Raw genomic sequence first — 22,619 nt, forward strand, 5'->3', positions numbered from 1 at the left:
ATACAACCATTGATTTAACCCCTCTCTTTTTAATGACTTTTCTCTCTTTCTGCCGCTGGACATTCAGGTTGTTTCCAACGTCTTGCCGCTTCAAACAACGCACACAAGTGAACCAACGAACACACCAAGTGCACAGCTCTGCGAAGCCTGTTGTTTTTTTCCTGTGGGATAAATTCCAACAATGAGATCTTTGGGTCATGGAGTGTGTGTATTTTGAAACTTAACCGCTACTGCAGATTTCTTCCCCAAAAGGCCATAGGAATTCACAAGCTGTAGGTGAGGTTCCGTGTCCCTGTGTCTGCAAGCACAAGGTGTTGTTGCTGAACTCATTTTTCAGACTCACGAGTAAGGAAACTCTTATCTCACTGCAGCCCAACCATGCTTTTCTATTAACTCATTTTAAAAACTGATTTTTAAAATTTATGTACTTTTTTTCTGTTCAGAAATGGTTTTCTTTTTTTATTCTCCCCTTTTTCCTCTCCAGCATTTTCTCTTGCTCTTCACCTTGTTATTTCTCAAATGACATGTTTCAGACATGTTTCAGATGTGTTTAAACATGTCCCAGGAGATCCTCGATTCGCAGTTATTTTTATGTGTGATTTCCTCCAGTTCTCAAGCCTTGCTTACAGAGCAGTGTGCCTGCTCGTGAGCTCCCTGGGGATTCAGCATCAGCATTTCTAGATAAAACTTTTATCACGGCCTGCTATGTAGGAAACTCTTCAGTTTTGTAATTGGGTCCAAGGGTTCTGAATGCATTTTCTTTTTCGAAAACTGATCCTGTCTGAGATCAAATACATATTGCCTGAATCTGAACTTCCTGTGTGGAGGCTAAGCTGATTTCTGAGAATTTCTTCTCATGGCTGGGAGAGGCTTGTGGCCTCTGTGGAAGCAGCACCACCCCCCACTGCACCGTGATATCCCAGCCAACGACCAGAGGGGTCTCTGTGCCCTGTGGGGGCAACAGACCCTTCGATGGCAGTGAGCAGGTGTGCAGGTTGGGTCATGCTGCCCCATTCACAGGGAGAGAGGCAAGCAGACTCAGAGCTACCACATTGCTGGCCACAGGCAAATGGAAGTTTGGGGAGAGTCTTGGACCTTCTGAGTACCTTTCTCCTCATGGACTCTGGATAACTTTTGAAGAACTTCATAGAAAACCAAACCACAGAAGTTTCTTTCTTTCAGTGTTGCTGAGATGTAGTTGACATGGAGCACTGTGTAAATTTAAGGTGTATAGCAAGGTGTAATGTCTTAGCTTACATGTGTCGTGAAATGATGACCACAGTAAGTTCAGTTAACACCCATCATCTATACAGAGTGGGGGGGGGGGAAGAAGAAAGGATAATTAAAAAAATGTTTTTTGCTTTTTCCCTTGTGATGAGAATTTTTAGGATCTACTCTCATAGCAACTTTCAAATATACCAACAGCAGTGTTAACTATAGTCCTCATGTGTACATCCACAGTACTTATACCACTGGAAATTTTTACCTTTTGACCCCCTTCATCTGTTCCCCCACCACCCCTGCCTCTGGTAACCACACATCTGATCTTGTTTCATATGAGGTTTTTTTTTTTGTTTTTTTTTTTTGGTTTTTTTTTTTTTTTAAGATTCCACATATAAGTGAAATCATACAGTATTTGTCTTTCTCTGACTTATTTTGATGAGGAGAACAAAGGCAAGAAAAAGGTAGCCAAAACTAAATTTCCTTACAGCTGGCTGATACATGAAACATGCAGAGCATTACATTCTGCAAGGAACTCATGGCTGCCCTTATGTCTTAATGGTTATGTTTTATTAAAGACTAAGAGTAACCTTATCTTAATAGCTAGTCCCTCAAGGTCCTGAAAGTCTTGCTTCCAAATTCCTTACAGACTTATGTTATCTCTAACCTCCACTAATTAAAAAGTATATAATCAGTCACTTGTCACAACCCTAGTGCAGCTCTTTCTTCCCAGGGGTCCTGTCCTTGTGCAGTAATAAAATCATCTTTTTTGCATCAAAAACGTCTTAAGAATTCTTTCTCGGTCATTTGCTCTAGAACCCAAACTTCAAATCACATCAATTTCATTTAGCTCAGTACCCTCAAAGTCCATCCATGCTGCCACAAATGACAGTGTTTCCTTCTTGTTTAGGATGAATAGTATTCCATCCTGTGGTGTCTCTCTCTCTCTCTCTCTCTCTCTCTCTCTCTCTCTCTCATCTATCTATCTATCTATCTATCTATCATCTATCATCTATCTATCATCTATCTATATCTATCATCTATATCTATCTATCTATCTATCTATCATCTATCTATCATCTATTGCCTATCATCTATATATCTATATCTATCTATCATCTATATCTATCTATCGATCGCTCTATCATCAGATTATGTGTTATGTAGAAAATTTGAATTATTATACCAGAGAATATAACAACTATAAGAAAACTTGTGTATAGTCTCACTATCCACAGATATCCCACAGTAAGTAATTAACACACACACACACACACACACACACACAAACACATATATATTTAAGCATTTTATGTATATTTAAAATTTGTCTCACATTGTATGTCCAATTCTCTTTAAATAAAAAATCATGTGCACAATTTTCACACCAGCAAAGTAAGCAGCAGGATGCAGAAACTCTGAGAAGGGCCAGTTTCACGTACCCTCTGTTCCCAACTAAATTCAGAGCCCAGTCATAGGCATACATGATGTTCCCTGATCCTACCTTCTGCCTGAATGTGGGGTTCATTAACCCCCAAATCTCCAGAGCCCCAGAGCTGCCTCTGGGTGGCCCTCCACGTTCTGATAGACAAGACAGAAAGGAGAAGGTAATGCAAACAAGCTCACATTGGTTATGAAGGGATGTGACACAGCAGCTACCAGTGCAAGTTCCAGACTCAGACATCCTGGGTTCAGAGGTCCTGCTTTGCCACCACTGGCTGCCGACCTCAGGCAGGTTACATGACCATTTTGTGCTGTGGTGTTCACAGCCATAAAATGCAGGTAATCAGAGCACGTACCTCATGAGATGGAAATGTTGTGAGGGTTAACATGAGCTTAAATTGCATAGAAGAGGATCCAAACACATTAAGTGCTCAATAAACAGTGCTCATCATAACCCCATTTGGGAGATGCAAGACATGGCTGCCTTTTCTGGGAAAGGCACAGAGACCCAGCAAGCCCTCAACTTTTCATGCTGGCTGTGTCCTGTGAGAAGGGGACACCACAGGGCAGAGTCAGGGAGTCGGGGGTCCCAGGGAACAACATTCCCAAGGAACCTTACCACTGGGTGAGAAGATAGCCCTGGGCTCCTCCTTTAAGAGTGACATTGACTAAATCAGTCAAGAAAGAAATTCCAAAGCCAGACTAAGCATGGAGTGACAATCTATTTCCAGTCCACTGAAAATAAGGTCTGCCAACTAAGATGAGGCAGCTAAAGGCGTTAACTCGAATTTGGAAATATCATGGAAGGGAAGTTGGGGCAGCCAACTCCTGGGACCCTCTCAGACATGCAGATTTGGGAACTCCAGTCACAGACCCTGTGAGTCACATTGAGGACAGTGTGTTTCCTGAGTGTCCTGTAACCACCCTGTCTTTCCCGTGGGGTCTGCTTCTAACAGTCAACACACAGTGTGGGAAACTGGTCTGAAGCCAGATCAAGACAAACCAGCTGTGAAAGCTCTTGTTGAGACTACATCTCCCAGTGGAGGGAATCAGGTGGTATTAGGACTCACTGTCTGACAGCAGAGTGGAGGGCATATGTTCCCAAGCCATCCTCAGAGAGCCTCAAGTCTATGGCACCCTGAAAAGATCCCAGCTTCTCATAACTTCCTCTTTGTTAAGCTAGAGTTGGGATTGTCTCCCTTGAATGAAGTGTCCTTGAGAAGAGCTAAGACCTTGGGAGAGGCTGCCTTGGAGGTACCCCATTCTCCTGGCTGCCTGGACTTGCATAGTCCTCATGGGAAGAATTAGCATTTATGGAGCACCAGACAGACTTGGTGCTCCATACCCTGTGGCCAATCCTCAGAAAAACCTGTGAAGGTAGTTGTCTTGTCCACTTTACAGTCAGGCCAGGGAGAATGAATGATGAAGCTTTCTTCAATAAAAATTACAATTTTAAAGAATACTTAATGACATGGATAAATAGTAATGATATAATGTTAAGTAAGAGAGAATTCCCAGAAAAGTCTGTAGAACTCAGAGGGAGGAATGCTGATTCTAAGTCTTGGCCCCAAATTCCTTCTGGGCTGAAAAAGCACACCTGTAGGGTCTCATAGGGGCTGAGCAAGGGACCATGGTAGGTGAGGTTCAAGCTCAAGAGGGATCAGGTGGCATGCATGGAACCAGGCTCTGCCCTCTGGCCCTCTCCTTTCTGAGACTCCTGGAATAGTGAATTCACTGACGTGGTTCTCTGGCCTCCTGTGCTCTCTGGAGTTGCAGCTACTCTCAGTGCTAGGCCTGCCTGTTGGAAGCCGTGGGTCTCGAAAGTCATGGTGCACCTCTCTTCCTCCAAGTGTCAATGCCCAGCCGGCATCTGCCTACTCTGGGTGGTTTCCTAGTGCCTCCAGTGGTTAACTTTAGATTTTATCCTTATGTAGTTGTTGTAGTCCATGGGAAAGTCTGTCTAAGTGCTTGCTTGGCCATCACCAGGAGCAGGGGCTTGGATGCAGAGGATTTGTCTATACAGCCTAAGATACACTATTCTTTTCCACATGAGTGGGTATCATCCAGCACCCATGGCCTTTCTAGGCCTGTCTGTTTCTGACCCACATTCCAGCACACATCTTCACTCTCCCACTTCCTTTCCCTTCCTACACATCACCCCCTCACTGTCTCCCCTCAAAGCCACTCTGTACTCTCACCACCCTTTACACTTGGATCTGCATTCCCACTGGCATGGGGGAAGAGCCCTGGGCCAGTGATTCTCAAACCTGGCCTATAACCACAGCAACCACATCAGGGTCCCTGGGGTGGGCCTGGGCTCACCAAGTGATCCCACTTTGTGGTCGAGGCCAAAAACCACTTCTAGGAGAAAGAAGTCTCGCAAGACACCTGCTTTTGATGTTTCTTGGTAATAAAACACAGTGTTGTGTCCAAAATGGTTTCTTGAGGGGTATTACTTCCTGCGGGCTACATCCTAACTGTGCAGAGACCCCTGAGGTGGCCACACCACCCAATCAGAACTGTGGGACATCTCATGAACGGGCCAGAGCTGACCACACGTCTGGGGCTGCTGCCCTTCCTTCCTTCTGTCCCATGTGTATCTCTGCTCACTCCTCTCTAGCCTCTGCCCTCCATCTCAGCTAGCTCAGCTTTTCTTATTCTCAGAAAGGCTGTTGCTCAGGCCATAGGGGCATTAGGGATCTTGGAGAAGGGCTCCATAAAATGAGAAACTGTATTGTCTGCCAGATGGCCCTTTCAGGACAATGGTGCTGGCAAGCAGAGAGCTTAATGAGAAGGGAAAAGTGAGCCTGTAATGGACTATGGAAGGCAGGAGATACTCCTGCGTCTGAGTCAGGCCTGAGATGGAGAAGGCCTGGCTGTCAGAAGGGAAGATACTTCTGCAAGGAGGGGACATGACACTTTGGTGGCCCCTCACTACCTTGCTGGACCAGATGCTCTGGAGTCATTATGAATCATCTGAAGTCATGTGAGGGGATGGTGTTCCTAATTGTTGCCACTCTTGGAGACTTGTGGCATTTGGAATTGTTTTGGGAACACAACAACACTTCTGTTGTGTTGCAGAACCTCTTTGAAATGCAGGTGTTGGTGTGACCCAGCCCCTGCCTCATGTTGATGTATTGGTGCCACAGAGCTGGCTGCTGAGATCCATTGTGTCCCGGCAGAATGTGCACAGATGGTTGGCTCCCTCGTGGCCAATGCAAAAGCACCAGGAAGGAACAAACCACAAGACAGGGAGGTGAGCAGGGAGTCTTCAGTACCAAGGATCTGAAGGTGCCCTGCTGGGATGGCTAGAAGCAAAGTTCATGGCAGAAAATGGATTTTGAAGTGAAGCCAACAATGCTTCATCCATTCCTCTGTCATCTGCTCTACAAATGTTTACTGAGCACCTACTGAGTGCTCCAAAAAGCAACAGGCATATGTGCTAGGAGTCTCACAGGAGATGTGGGAGAAATCTAGGCCTGCCACTTACCCAGGATATACTTCAGGACAGTCCCTCAGCCTCAGTTATCTCATTTGTGAAACTGGCTCTCAGTCCAGCCTGGATGTCATAACAATGTAGGAGGCCATTGAGATCCTATCAATAACTTCTATAAGGCTTATCTGTGCCAGAGTCTGTTCTCAAGGAACCCATAGGCCCTGGGGGTGGCTGGTCTGCAGGCATATGAGAATGTTCCAGAAATCCCCTGCCCTTGGAGCAGCAGGCAAGGGGTTCCTAATAGCTGTACTCCCTGAGAACACCTTCATTCTGAAGCACCAACTTTCTATTAATGGGCAAGAGCTCCTCTACATTAGAGGTGTTATTGACTGAAAGGAGGGGGCTTTTAGGGCTCAGAGTTCACATAGATGTTCCCAGATTTTGAGCCAAGATGTTCCCGTTTTGACTTGAGATGGCAACAGGGGCTGCAATTGTGGTGGCACTGACATCTGCCTTTTTGGGAGCTGGTTTTGTGGACATCACAGACTCTTTGTTACATCCATGAGAACCAAATACGAAGGGGCAGGCTGCCTCTGCCACAGTCGAGATGAGGTGGGAGGGGGCTGATCTGGGTCCTTGAATTGTGAGAACCTTGGGACTGTTTGAAGCAGAATTATTGAGGGCAAACATTCACTGGCTTGGAGAAAGATAAGACAAATCAATGAAACAGAATAGAGAGCCTAGAAATAGGGCCTCATAAGTAGTCAGCTGATCTTTGACAAAAGAGAAAAGACAATGAAATGAGACAAAGATAGTGTCTCTAGCACCAGTGTTGTAACAACTGAACATCAATATGCAAATAAATAAATCTAGACACAGACCTTATACCTTTCACAAAAGTTAACTCAAGATGGATCACAGACATGAATGTGAAGTAAAAAATTATAAACCTCCTAAAAGGCACCGTAGAAAACCCAGACGACCTTGGGTATGGTGATGACTATCTAGATACAACACCAAAGGCATGATCCATGAAAGAAATAGTTGAAAAGGTGAACTTCATTAAAGTTAGAAACTTCTGCTCTGTGAAACACCTTGTCAAGAGAAAGAGAAGAGAAGCCACAGACTAGGAGAAAATATTTGCAAAAGATACATTTGATAAGGGACTGTAATCCAAAATATACAGAGAGCTCTTCCAACTCAACAATAAGACCAAAAAAAAAAAAAAAACCCAATTAAAAAATGGGCCAAAGACCTTAACAGAAACCTCACCAAAGAAGATGTACTGATGCCAAATAAGCAAATGAAAAGATGCCCCACATTATACTCATCAGATACTTGCAAATGAAAACAACAATGGGATACCACTGCACTCCTATTAGAATGGTCAAAACCCAGTAGACAGCACCAAGTACTGGAATGAATGTGGAGCAACAGGAACTCTCACTCACAGCTGGTGGGGATGCAAAATGGTGCAGCCATATTGGAAGACAGTTTAGTAGTTTCTTATAAAACTAGAAATATTTTTATCATACGATCATTTGTGCTCCTTGGTATTTATTTACCCAAGGAAGTTGAAAACTTATGTCTGCCCAAAAAGTTGCACATGGATGTTTATAGCAGCTTTATTCATCGTTGTCAAAACTTAGAAGAACCAGGATGTCCTTCAGTAGGTGAATGGATAAATAAACTGTGGTGCATCCAGACGATGGAATAGTATTCAGCAATAAAAAGAAATGAGCTATCAAGCCATGAAAAGACAGGGATGAAATTCAGATGCATATTATTAAGTGAAAGAAATCAATCTGAAAAGGCTACATGCTGTGTAATTCTACCTATATGACATTCTGGAAAAGGCAAAACTGCAGAGACAGTAAAAGGATTAGTGGTTGCTAAGGGTGAGATGGGGAAAGGAGGGATGAATAGGAAGAGTACAGAGGATTTTTAGGGCAGTGTAACTACTTTGTATGATGCTATAATGGTGGATATAGGTCATACATTTGTCCAAACACTGAGGATGAACCATGATGTAATCCCTTTGGAGGGGAGGCTGTGTACGTGTGAGGGCAGTAGATATTTGGAAAACCTCTGTACTTTCTTTCAATTTTGCTACTTTAAAGAAATAAAGTTTTAAATAACTTTATTTTCTTAATGTTTATTTTTGAGAGAGAGAGTGAACACGAGTGGGAGAAGGGCAGAGAGAGAGACAGGGACAGAGGATTTGAAGCAGGCTTCATGCTGACAGCAGAAAGCCTAATGTGGGGCTCGAACCCACAAACTGTGAGACCATAACCTGAGCTGAAGTCTGATGTTCAAGCAACTAAGCCACCCAAGTGCCCCTAAATAAAGTCCTTAAAACGCTTCGTTGGCTTAATCACCCCCGGATATCATTCTTGTTGAATTACTGCTGTTACCAACGCTGTGTGAGATCATGGTGTCTTTCCTCTCACTCCCACCTTTGAGGACGAGGTCGTTTTCTGAAAACCTTTAGAGGTATTGGGCAGTGAAGGGTGAGGATGTCTTGGGTATATGGTTGGCAGGCAATTCAGGATTGGGGCTGCTGACTGGCAAGGCTGCCCTCTGGACCTTCCAGCAGAGGACACTGAAACTGAGGCTGGTTTGAGTTGGATGAGTATACTCATTTCAGATGGAGCAAGTACTTTTTGGGGCTGGCCCAGGAAAGGCTATGGGCACCAGCCAAGGGGAGCTGCCAGGCCTTCTTCTCTTGCCTAGCCCCTCATTGGCACTAGTGGAACACCTGTGAATTATGTAGGGCAACCCATTCCCCAGCGCCTCCCAAGTGTGTCACTCGGGCAGGTGTTACCAGAGCAGTCCGCAGGCATTCTACTGTCATAGGATTGGTTCTGGGGTCAAATACAATTTACAGTGGCTGTTAACCAGTGCTTCTCTGACCAGCATCAGTAGCTCCTGGGAGCTTGTCAGAAATACAAATTCTGGGCCTCCCCCAGGCCTACTGAATCAAACACTGTAGGAGTGGGGATGCTGATGATCCTTTCTCAAATCTGAGATCCTCTGCTGTGAACCAATGGTGGCTGAGCCCTTGTGGCCAAATCTAGCTGAGGTTGTCGAATAAATAAAGTTTTACTGGGACACAACCCCACCCATTCATTTACGTGTCATCTGCTGCCACTTTTACTCTTCAACTGCAGAGTGGTTGTGACAGAGCCTGTGTAGCACACAACACTAAAATATTTACTATCTGGTCTTTTATAGAAAAACATGGCTGACCCTGGTTCTCAGCCTAAGCTGTACATCACATCAGGATTACCCAGGGAAGTAAAAAGACCCACTGAAGCCAATACCCAAGCCCAGAGATCCTGATTTGGGTGGTGTGGGGATGCCCTGGCTGCTGGAATTTTGAAAACCTCCCCAGCTGATTGCTCAGCCATACTTTTGAGACCTACAGCTTCAGACCAGCATTTGTTTTTGAGCTTTGCAATCTGCTCAGCCTTTCTCAGCCAGCTTTGCTCACATCCCATGCTCAGCCAGCTCACTCTTCCCGACACAGGCTGGGGGAATTGGTGGTTTCCTTTCCTTCTCTCGGAGTTGTGCCAGTTCTTAAGTGTGGTGAATGCTTGGGCTCCATGCGCTGCACTCCAGCAGTGCCTGCACTCATGAAAGCATTTGAGTGGCTCTCCTGTGAGAAGGGCCACCTTGCAGCTGCCAGCCTGCAGTTTGGGCCAGGCGTCTCTCTCTAAGGGGTGGAAGGGCTGGCTTGACGGCAGTGTGGGTATTGACAGAAGCGTGGTACCTAGATGTGCTTCTGCTCAAGGGTTCCAGCACACTGGGAACATCAGTGCACAAGAAGCCAGGAGACCCGGGAGCTGGGAGTAGGTCACAATTTACCAGATGGAGAAGCTAGGCAGGCAGCTCCAGGGCCCAGCAGTTTACACAGGTACTGAGTGCAACAGGTCATCCAAGAGGAATTTACCATTTCTCATGCCCTATTAGTTGAGGTTCACACTTACTTGTTTTTAAAATAAACTATCCCTTTTATTGTGATGACAGAAGAAAAGCATCCAGTGGATGAAATTTAAAAACTAAAATTTAGATCAAATAAGAAACAAGAAATCACTCACCAGAGAAAATCCCTGTTAAGATGTTTGTATGTATCCTAGTCCTTATTCCAAAACTGAACTCTATGTAAAATTTAGTTACTTCACAATAGCTCTGGGATGTTGGTGGGAGTGGATAATGCCATCTTAGCAGGTTGAGAAGAGTCAGCCCTGAGGGTAAATGTGAAGGTGAAACATGCAGGGTTATGTAGGTATGTGGATATTCAACTTTGGGAGATATAAAATCACTCATCTGTGATCTAACCTCTCCTGGAGACTTGCTAATATGCAGATTCTGGCCTCTGGGCTGGGCCTGAGAGTGTGCATTCTAACCAGCTCCCCAAGGAAGTCCATGCTGCTGGCCTGTGGGCCACATTTGAGTACCAGGGACTAGAGAAGAATTGAGAAAATCCAGCTGAGCTGTGTGCTCCATGCTCTTGTGGTGCTATGGTGTGAGATGGGGAAGGAGTTCATGTTCACTTAAATGTCTGCTATTGACCTTTCAATGCAGAACTTGCAAAATATTTTATTAGGAAAAAGTTCCATGTAAAAATTTCACTGTTTTCAAACTAAAATACTGTCTCTCTGGGAAAATTCTTTCCTTGTCAAGGATAAATATATCAGGCTGCTCACTCTGAAGCATCTTGTCAGCTTCTAGGGTGCCTGTTCTCCCACATCTGTGGGAGGGGTTCACTTCTGCCCCAGCTGGGCAGGCAGACCTGCTTTCTCTCCCCATAGGCCTTTTGCATAGCCCCTGATCTCAAGTGAGGAAGAAGGAATGAGCTTGCAAAAGAAAAGGTGTAGTTTTCTGACTTGAAAAAGCAGGAGGTGAGTGCAGGCAGGCTGAGTTGGCTGCTATAGCAAAAGGCCTCACCCCCAAGTGGCAGGCACTGTGTGGGCCACCTCTGCAGCTTGCAGCTGCAGGTGAAGAGTCCCCCATAGTTGCCTCTGTGGGAAAATGAGCTTAGGAGGTGAAGTGCAGGGCAGCTTCATAAACAGAGCCTGAAATGTCTTTTCCTCCAGCGAAATACATTTTCCCAGAAAACATAATTACGCTGCCAAAACCACTCCAAGCAGCTTGAAGATAAGAGCACCACAAAATGGAATGAGGCCTTTAGTTTTATCTAAAGAAAAATCCGGAGAATTCAAAATGGCTTAATTGCAAAGCTATGAAACAGCTCCTAAATCTGGGAAGTTAGAACTATTTAGTTACCAATATTTTCTTTCAGTGTGCTGAGCCCCCTTCCTCATTGCAGGTGGCATGTGTGAGGTTTGACTGCCTTTTCTCTTGTAGTTTGATGATGACCATTTTTATCCTGGCTGCAGGAGCATAAAACTCCAGCCTGCCTGGGTTTATGCAGCAGCTTCCCCAGGAGGGAATCTGCTCTGGAGACAATGCTCCTGGTCTGGGGGAGTGGATTCTTTTCCCCAAGGACCCTGAACCATTGAGGGTCTTCCCAGCCCATCCAACCCCAGGGTCTCTGCCAGAACAAAGAGGCTTAGTATGGAAGACAGATGGGGACTTGGGTGTATATAGTACTGAGGCTCTGTGAATGGGGGCAACCATTTACTTCAGGAGAATCAGAATTCAGAGTCTGACTTAGCCAAGCCCTCTGTTTTCCTTGCCCTCTCCTGAGTGGGCCCTGGCCTAGAGACCTGAACATGGGGGTGGCATGGTGCAGGCATCCTTCTGGAGCCTTTTGTGTTCTTGCTCATCAGTTTGGGTGGGTAAGAAGTGCACCCACCATGTTCATCACTTTATCAATGCTTTCAATAAGCAAGAAACTCGGGGTGCCTCGGTGGCTCAGTTGGTTAAGTGTCTGACTTCAGCTCAGGTCATGATCTCACAGTTCATGAGTTCCAGTCCTGTGCTGGACTCTGTGCTGACAGCAAAGAACCTAGGGCATGCTTCGAGTTCTGTGTCTCCCTCTCTCTCTGCCCCTCCCTTGCTCACATTCTGTCTCTCTCTCTCTAAAATAAATAAACATTAAAAAAACTAAAAAAAAATTCAACTTGATTAAAAAAATAAACAAGAAACTGATGAGTGAACCCTCTGCATCCCTCTGCCTTCCCTGGCATGGAAGCCCCCTTTGTCCCTATACCATTATATTTAGGAGAATTGACTATATTCCTAAAACACTCAACACTGCAAATTGGCAAGCCTGCTGGGAGTCAGCACCGAAGGCACTACACTGCCTCTTGTTATTCTGCTTTACACTGTGGACTTGCACTTTTCCTGGTCCTAATGCAGCATCATCTTTTTGTTTCTTGCTCTTAACTTTTAGGACAGTCTTTGGCTCTAAGGAAGAGGGACCAACCACTCTGGGGGGGTTAAAAACCTGTCTGAAATTTTATTCTTTACAACTGGTACTAATTTTTAAGATTATGAAATATTTCAAACATACAGAAAATCAATAGAGTACCATAAGCACCTATACATCTACCACTCAGATTCAACCAATGAGCATCATTTGCTTCAGATTAAAATTAAAACATTTTAATTAAAAAAATTGAAAAATATATTAATTTTTTTAATGTTTATTTTTGAGAGAGAAAGGGGCAGAGTGCAAGTGGGGGATGAGCAGAGAGAGGGAGACACAGAATCTGAAGCATGTTCCAGGCTCTGAGCTGTCAGCACAGAGCCTGACGTAGAGCTTGAACTCATGAACCACAAGATCAAGACCTGAGCCAAAGTTAGATACTTAACCAACTGAGCCACCCAGGTTCCCCTGGATTACATATTTTTTAAAGAAGTAAAACATCACAGCTGAAGAAACAATCAACAAATCTAAAAGACAACCTATAGAATAGGAGAATATATTTTCAAATAATATATCCAATAAGGGATTAAGATCTAAAATATATAAAGAACTTATACAACTCAACACCAAAAAAACAAATAATCCAATTTGAAAATCCAAATTAAAAAATCCAATTAAAAAATGACATGAATACACATTTTTCCAAAGAAGATGTACAGATGGCCAACAGACAACATGAAAAGATGCTAACCACAGCAAGCTATCACCTTACACCTGTCAGAAGGCTAGAATAAAAAAGATAAGAAGTAATAAGTGTTGGTGAGGATGTGAAGAAAAAGGCACTCTCATGCACTGTTGGTGGGAATGCCACTGTAGAAAACAATTAAAAAATTAAAAAAAATTAAAAAGAGAAGTACCATATGATTCAGTAGTTCCATTACTGGATATTTACCCAAAGTAAAAACAATAATGATTTAAAAAGATATATGCACTCCTATGTTTATTTCAGCATTGTTTACAATAGCCAAGACATGAAATCAGTGATGTAGAAGATAAAATTACAGAAAATAATGAAGCTGAAAAGAAGGAAGAAAAGTATTGGATCATAAATGTAGATTTGGAGGAACTCCTATTTTCCCAGTGTATCTCTCCTGCAGATTTAAATATATTTGACCCTCATCTAGATAGATTTAGGCTTAAAATCAAAATAGATTAAAACTTACATATATGTGAGAAGTGGCAATGCTTCTGTAAATTTCCTGGGCAGAATGCATATGTAAAGAGTAAGGAAAGGATATCACATTGGATGGTTATCATCTCTAACTTGCTTTTAGTCTAAGGGCAATTTATGGCACAGATGACCTAAGGAATGCACTTCATGGGAGTAATGACTTTGCTGCAGCAGAAAGAGAAATTCGATTCATGTTTCCTGAAGCATCACTAATGCATAGGCCAGGGTGTTCTCCTTGGAGTTGGGCCAGTACTCAAAAACAAAAAGACTGAGGGAAGATGGCGGCTTAGGAGGACGCTGGGCTCACCGCGCGTCCTGCTGATCACTTAGATTCCACATACACCTGCCTAAATAACCCAGAAAACCACCAGAGGATTAGCAGAACGGAGTCGCCGGAGCCAAGCGCAGACGAGAGGCCCACGGAAGAGGGTAGGAAGGGCGGCGAGGCGGTGCGCGCTCCACGGACTGGCGGGAGGGAGCCGGGGCGGAGGGGCGGCTCGCAGGCCAAGCAGAGCCCCCGAGGCTGGCTTGCAAAAAGCGGAGGGGCCTGACGGACTGTGTTCCGACAGCAAGCGCGACTTAGCGTCTGGGAGGTCATAAGTTAACAGCTCTGCTCAGAAAGCGGGAAGGCTGGAGGACAAAGGGAAGGAGAGCTGCTGAGCCCCCGGACGACAGAGCTCAGTTTGGTGGGGAACAAAGGCGCTCGCCAGCGCCATCTTCCCCGCCCATCCCCCAGCCAAAATCCCAAAGAGAACCAGTTCCTGCCAGGGAACTTGCTCGCTCTGCGCAAACACCCAACTCTGCGCTTCTGCGGAGCCAAACCTCCGGCAGCGGATCTGACTCCCTCCTGCTGCCACAGGGCCCCTCCTGAAGAGGATCACCTAAGGAGAAGCAAGCTAAGCCTGCCCCTCCCGCCCCTGTGCACCTTGCCTACCCACCCCAGCTAAGACGCCAGATCCCCAGCATCACAAGCCTGGCAGTGTGCAAGTAGCCCAGACAAGCCACCCCACCCCACAGTGAATCCCGCCCATAGGAGAGGGGAAGAGAAGGCACGCACCAGTCTGACTGTGGACACAGCGGTGGGCTGGGGGCAGACATCAGGTCCGACTGCGGCTCCGCCCACCAACTCCAGTTATACACCACAGCGCAGGGGAAGTGCCCTGCAGGTCCTCACCACGCCAGGGACTATCCAAAATGACCAAGCGGAAGAATTCCCCTCAGAAGAATCTCCAGGAAATTACAACAGCTAATGAGCTGATCAAAAAGGATTTAAATAATATAACAGAAAGTGAATTTAGAATAATAGTCATAAAATTAATCGCTGGGCTTGAAAACAGTATAGCGGACAGCAGAGAATCTCTTGCTACAGAGATCAAGGGACTAAGGAACAGTCACGAGGAGCTGAAAAACGCTTTAAACGAAATGCATAACAAAATGGAAACCACCACGGCTCGGATTGAAGAGGCAGAGGAGAGAATAGGTGAACTAGAAGATAAAGTTATGGAAAAAGAGGAAGCTGAGAAAAAGAGAGATAAAAAAATCCAGGAGTATGAGGGGAAAATTAGAGAACTAAGTGATACACTAAAAAGAAATAATATACGCATCATTGGTATCCCAGAGGAGGAAGAGAGAGGGAAAGGTGCTGAAGGGGTACTTGAAGAAATAATAGCTGAGAACTTCCCAGAACTGGGGAAGGAAAAAGGCATTGAAATCCAAGAGGCACAGAGAACTCCCTTCAGACGTAACTTGAATCGATCTTCTGCACGACATATCATAGTGAAATTTGCAAAATACAAGGATAAAGAGAAAATTCTGAAAGCAGCAAGGGGTAAACGTGCCCTCACATATAAAGGGAGACCTATAAGACTCGTGACTGATCTCTCTTTTGAAACTTGGCAGGCCAGAAAGAATTGGCATGAGATTTTCAGTGTGCTAGACAGAAAAAATATGCAGCCGAGAATCCTTTATCCAGCAAGTCTGTCATTTAGAATAGAAGGAGAGATAAAGGTCTTCCCAAACAAACAAAAACTGAAGGAATTTGTCACCACTAAACCAGCCCTACAAGAGATCCTAAGGGGGACCCTGTGAGACAAAGTACCAGAGACATCACTACAAGCATAAAACATACAGACATCACAATGACTCTAAACCCATACCTTTCTATAATAACACTGAATGTAAATGGATTAAATGCGCCAACCAAAAGACATAGGGTATCAGAATGGATAAAAAAACAAGACCCATCTATTTGCTGTCTACAAGAGACTCATTTTAGACCTGAGGACACCTTTAGATTGAGAGTGAGGGGATGGAGATCTATTTATCATGCTACTGGAAGCCAAAAGAAAGCTGGAGTAGCCATCCTTATATCAGACAAACTAGACTTTAAATTAAAGGCTGTAACAAGAGATGAAGAAGGACATTATATAATAGTGACAGGGTCTATACATCAGGAAGAGCTAACAATTATAAATGTCTATGCGCCGAATACCAGAGCGCCCAAATATATAAAACAATTACTCATAAACACAAGCAACCTTATTGATAAGAATGTGGTAATTGCAGGGGACTTTAACACCCCACTTACAGAAATGGATAGATCATCTAGACACACGGTCAATAAAGAAACAAGGGCCCTGAATGAGACATTGGATCAGATGGACTTGACAGATATATTTAGAACGCTGCATCCCAAAGCAACAGAATATACTTTCTTCTCGAGTGCACATGGAACATTCTCCAAGATAGATCATATACTGGGTCACAAAAGAGCCCTTCATAAGTTTACAAGAATTGAAATCATATCATGCATACTCTCAGACCACAATGCTATGAAGCTTGAAATCAACCACAGAAAAAAGTCTGGAAAACCTCCAAAAGCATGGAGGTTAAAGAACACCCTACTAACGAATGAGTGGGTCAACCAGGCAATTAGAGAAGAAATTAAAAAATATATGGAAACAAACGAAAATGAAAATACAACAATCCAAATGCTTTGGGACGCAGCAAAGGCAGTCCTGAGAGGAAAATACATTGCAATCCAGGCCTATCTCAAGAAACAAGAAAAATCCCAAATACAAAATCTAACAGCACACCTAAAGGAACTAGAATTAGAACAGCAAAGGCAGCCTAAACCCAGCAGAAGAAGAGAAATAATAAAGATCAGAGCAGAAATAAACAATATAGAATCTAAAAAAACTGTAGAGCAGATCAACGAAACCAAGAGTTGGTTTTTTGAAAAAATAAACAAAATTGACAAACCTCTAGCCAGGCTTCTCAAAAAGAAAAGGGAGATGACCCAAATAGATAAAATCATGAATGAAAATGGAATGATGACAACCAATCCCTCAGAGATACAAACAATTATCAGGGAATACTATGAAAAATTATATGCCAACAAATTGGACAACCTGGAAGAAATGGACAAATTCCTGAACACCCACACTCTTCCAAAACTCAATCAGGAGGAAATAGAAAGCTTGAACAGACCCATCACCAGCGAAGAAATTGAATCGGTTATCAAAAATCTCCCAACAAATAAGAGTCCAGGACCAGATGGCTTCCCAGGGGAGTTCTACCAGACGTTTAAAGCAGAGCTAATACCTATCCTTCTCAAGCTATTCCAAGAAATAGAAAGGGAAGGAAAACTTCCAGACTCATTCTATGAAGCCAGTATTACTTTGATTCCTAAACCAGACAGAGACCCAGTAAAAAAAGAGAACTACAGGCCAATATCCCTGATGAATATGGATGCAAAAATTCTCAATAAGATACTAGCAAATCGAATTCAACGGCATATAAAAAGAATTATTCACCATGATCAAGTGGGATTCATTCCTGGGATGCAGGGCTGGTTCAACATTCGCAAATCAATCAACGTGATACATCACATTAACAAAAAAAAAGAGAAGAACCATATGATCCTGTCAATCGATGCAGAAAAGGCCTTTGACAAAATCCAGCACCCTTTCTTAATAAAAACTCTTGAGAAAGTCGGGATAGAAGGAACATACTTAAAGATCATAAAAGCCATTTATGAAAAGCCCACAGCTAACATCATCCTCAACGGGGAAAAACTGAGAGCTTTTTCCCTGAGATCAGGAACACGACAGGGATGCCCACTCTCACCGCTGTTGTTTAACATAGTGTTGGAAGTTCTAGCAACAGCAATCAGACAACAAAAGGAAATCAAAGGCGTCAAAATTGGCAAAGATGAAGTCAAGCTTTCGCTCTTTGCAGATGACATGATATTATACATGGAAAATCCGATAGACTCCACCAAAAGTCTGCTAGAACTGATCCATGAATTCAGCAAAGTTGCAGGATACAAAATCAATGTACAGAAATCAGTTGCATTCTTATACACTAACAATGAAGCAACAGAAAGACAAATAAAGAAACTGATCCCATTCACAATTGCACCAAGAAGCATAAAATACCTAGGAATAAATCTAACCAAAGATGTAAAGGATCTGTATGCTGAAAACTATAGAAAGCTTATGAAGGTAATTGAAGAAGATTTAAAGAAATGGAAAGACATTCCCTGCTCATGGATTGGAAGAATAAATATTATCAAAATGTCAATACTACCCAAAGCTATCTACACATTCAATGCAATCCCAATCAAAATTGCACCAGCATTCTTCTCGAAACTAGAACAAGCAATGCTAAAATTCATATGGAACCACAAAAGGCCCCGAATAGCCAAAGTAATTTTGAAGAAGAAGACCAAAGCAGGAGGCATCACAATCCCAGACTTTAGCCTCTACTACAAAGCTGTCATCATCAAGACAGCATGGTATTGGCAGAAAAACAGACACATAGACCAATGGAATAGAATAGAAACCCCAGAACTAGACCCACAAACGTATGGCCAACTCATCTTTGACAAAGCAGGAAAGAACATCCAATGGAAAAAAGACAGTCTCTTTAACAAATGGTGCTGGGAGAACTGGACAGCAACATGCAGAAGGTTGAAACTAGACCACTTTCTCACACCATTCACAAAAAGAAACTCAAAATGGATAAAGGACCTGAATGTGAGACAGGAAACCATCAAAACCTTAGAGGAGAAAGCAGGAAAAGACCTCTCTGACCTCAGCCGTAGCAATCTCTTACTCGACACATCCCCAAAGGCAAGGGAATTAAAAGCAAAAGTGAATTCCTGGGACCTTATGAAGATAAAAAGCTTCTGCACAGCAAAGGAAACAACCAACAAAACTAAAAGGCAACCAACGGAATGGGAAAAGATATTTGCAAATGACATATCGGACAAAGGGCTAGTATCCAAAATCTATAAAGAGCTCACCAAACTCCACACCCGAAAAGCAAATAACCCAGTGAAGAAATGGGCAGAAAACATGAATAGACACTTCTCTAAAGAAGACATCCGGATGGCCAACAGGCACATGAAAAGATGTTCAGCGTCACTCCTTATCAGGGAAATACAAATCAAAACCACACTCAGGTATCACCTCACGCCAGTCAGAGTGGCCAAAATGAACAAATCAGGAGACTATAGATGCTGGAGAGGGTGTGGAGAAACGGGAACCCTCTTGCACTGTTGGTGGGAATGCAAATTGGTGCAGCCGCTCTGGAAAGCAGTGTGGAGGTTCCTCAGAAAATTAAAAATAGACCTACCCTATGACCCAGCAATAGCACTGCTAGGAATTTATCCAAGGGACACAGGAGTACTGATGCATAGGGGCACTTGTACCCCAATGTTCATAGCAGCACTCTCAACAATAGCCAAATTATGGAAAGAGCCTAAATGTCCATCAACTGATGAATGGAGAAAGAAATTGTGGTTTATATACACAATGGAGTACTACGTGGCAATGAGAAAAAATGAAATATGGCCTTTTGTAGCAACGTGGATGGAACTGGAGAGTGTGATGCTAAGTGAAATAAGCCATACAGAGAAAGACAGATACCATATGGTTTCACTCTTATGTGGATCCTGAGAAACTTAAGAGAAACCCATGGGGGAGGGGAACAAAAAAAAAAAAAAAGAGGTTAGAGTGGGAGAGAGCCAAAGCATAAGAGACTGTTGAGAACTGAGAACAAACTAAGGGTTGATGGGGGGTGGGAGGGAGGAGAGGGTGGGTGATGGGTACTGAGGAGGGCACCTTTTGGGATGAGCACTGGGTGTTGTATGGAAACCAATTTGACAATAAATTTCATATATAAAAAAAAATAAATAAAAATAAAATAAAAAATAAATGTAGATTTGGAGAACTTAGCAACTCTTTAAAGCATAATAAATATTCTTATCATAGGAGTCCCAGAAGAACAATTAGGGAGAAAAAGGGCAGAAGTTTTATTTGAGCAAATTATAGCTGAAAACTTCCCTAACCTGGGGAAGGAAACAGACATCAAAATCCAAGAGCCATAGAGAACTCCCATCAAGTTCAACAAAAGCCGATCCACATCAAGATATATCATATTCAAATTCACAAAATACACAGACAAGAATCCTGAAAGCAACAAGGGAAAAAGAATCTTTAACCTACAATGGAAGACAGATCAGGGTCACAGCAGATCTGTCCACAGAAACTTCACAAGCCAGAAGAGAGTGGCGTGATATATTCAATGTGCTGAATGGGAAAAATATGCAGACAATAATACTTTATACAGCAAGTCTGTCATCTAGAATAGAAGGAGAGATAAAAGGTTTCCAAGAACAAAAAAACCAAAGGAGTTCATAACCAACCCTGCAAGAAATATTAAAAAAAAATTTAATGTTTATTCATTTTTGAGAGAAGGAGAGTCAGAGGGCAAGCAGGGGATGGGCAGAGAGAGGGAGAGACACAGAATTAGAAGCAGGTTCCAGGCTCTGAGCTGTTAACACAGAGCCTGATGTGGGGCTCGAACTCATGAACCATGAGATCATGACCTGAGTTGAAGTCTGATGTTTATCCAACTGAGCCACACAGACACCCCTTTGAAAGAAATATTAAATTTAGGAGACTCTTTGAGTGGGAAAGAAATACTATAATAAAAAAAAAAAACTAGAAAGGAACAGAGAATGTCATTGGAAAAATCAGTTTTACAGGTAACACAATGGCACTAAATTCATATCTTTAAATAATCACTCTGAATATAAACGAACTAAATGCCCCAATCAAAAGACTTAGGACATCAGAATGGATAAAAACCAAAACCCATCTATATGTTGCCTACAAAAGACTCATTTTAGACCTAAAGACACCTGCATATTGAAATAGAGGGGATGGAGAACCAACAGCTGGGCTAATGGATGTCAAAAGAAAGCTGGAGTAGCCATATTCATATCAGACAAGCTAGATCTTAAACCAAAGACTGTAACAAGAGATGAAGAAGGACACTATATCACAGTTAAGGGTCTATCCATCAAGATCTAAAAATTGTAAATATTTATGCCCCCAACGTGAACACCCAAATATATAAATCAACAACAAACATAAAGGAACTTATTGATAATAATACAATAATAGTAGGAGACTTTAGCACACCACTTATGGCAATGGACAGATCATATAAGCAGAAAATCAACAAGGTAACAATGGCTTTGAATGACACACTGGACTGGATGGACTTAACAGATATATTCAGAACATTTCATCCTAAAGCAGCAGAATACACATTCTTTTCAAGTGCACATGGAACATTGTCCAGAATAGATCACATGCTGGGTTACAAATCAGTCCTCAACAAGTCCAGAAAGATTGAGGTCATACCATGCATATTTTCAGGTCACAGCACAAGGAAATTTGAAGTCAACCACAAGAAAAAATTTGGAAAGACCACAAATACATGGAGGTTAAGGAACATCCCACTGAGTTAACAAGGAAATTAAAGAAGAAATAAAAAATACATGGAAGGAAATGAAAATGAAAACACAACAGTCCAATACCTTTGGGATGCAGCAAAGGTAGTCCTAAGAGGAAAGTATATTACAATACACATCTACATAAGAAGAAAGAAAAGTCTGAAATACACAACCAAACCTTACTCCTAAAGGAGCTAGAAAAGGAACAGCCAATAAAGCTTAAAGCCAGCAGAAGATGGAAAATAATAATGATTAGAGCAGAAATAAATAATATAGAAACAAAGAAACCAGTAGAGCAGATTAACAAAACTAAGCACTGATTCTTTGAAAGAATTAATACAATTGATAACCCCCTAGCCAGACTTATCAAAAGGAGAAAGGACCCAAATAAATAAAATAAATGAAAGAAGAGAGGTCACAACTAACACCATAGAAATACAAACAATTGTAAGAGAATACTATGAAAAACTATATGCCAAAAAACTGGGCAATCTGGAAGAAATGGACAAATTCCTAGAAACATACAAAGTAGCAAAAACTGAAACAGGTAAAAATAGAAAATTTGAACAGATCCATAACCAGCAAAGAAATTGAATCAGTAATCAGACAAACAAAAGTCCGGGGCCAGATGGCTTCCCAGGGGAATTCTACCAGACATTTAAAGAAGAGCTAATACCTATTCTTCCCAAATGTTTCCAAAAAATATATATGGAAGGAAAGCTTCCAAACTCCTTCTACAAGGTCAGCATTACCATGATTCCAAAATCAAAGAGCCCACTAAAAAGAAGAATTGCAGGCCAATATCCCTGATGAACGGGGTTGCAAAAATTCTTAACAAGATACTAGCAAATCAAATTCAATAGTACATTGAAAAAATTATTCACCATGATCTAGTGGGACTTATTCCTGGCTTTCAGTGCTGGCTCAATATTCACAAATCAATCAAAATGATACACCACCTTAATAACAGAAATCATAGGAACCATATTATCTTGTCAATAGATGCAGAAAAAGCATTTGACAAAATACAGCATCCATTCTTGATAAAAACCTTCAACAAAGTAATGATAAATGAAACATACCTCAATATCATAAAGGCCATATTCCAAAGATACACAACTAATATCATCCTCAGTGGGGA

Source organism: Puma concolor, chromosome A3, assembly GCF_028749965.1.
Source record: "Puma concolor isolate L17-30 chromosome A3, mPumCon1.1.hap2, whole genome shotgun sequence".
NCBI lineage: Eukaryota > Metazoa > Chordata > Mammalia > Carnivora > Felidae > Puma > Puma concolor.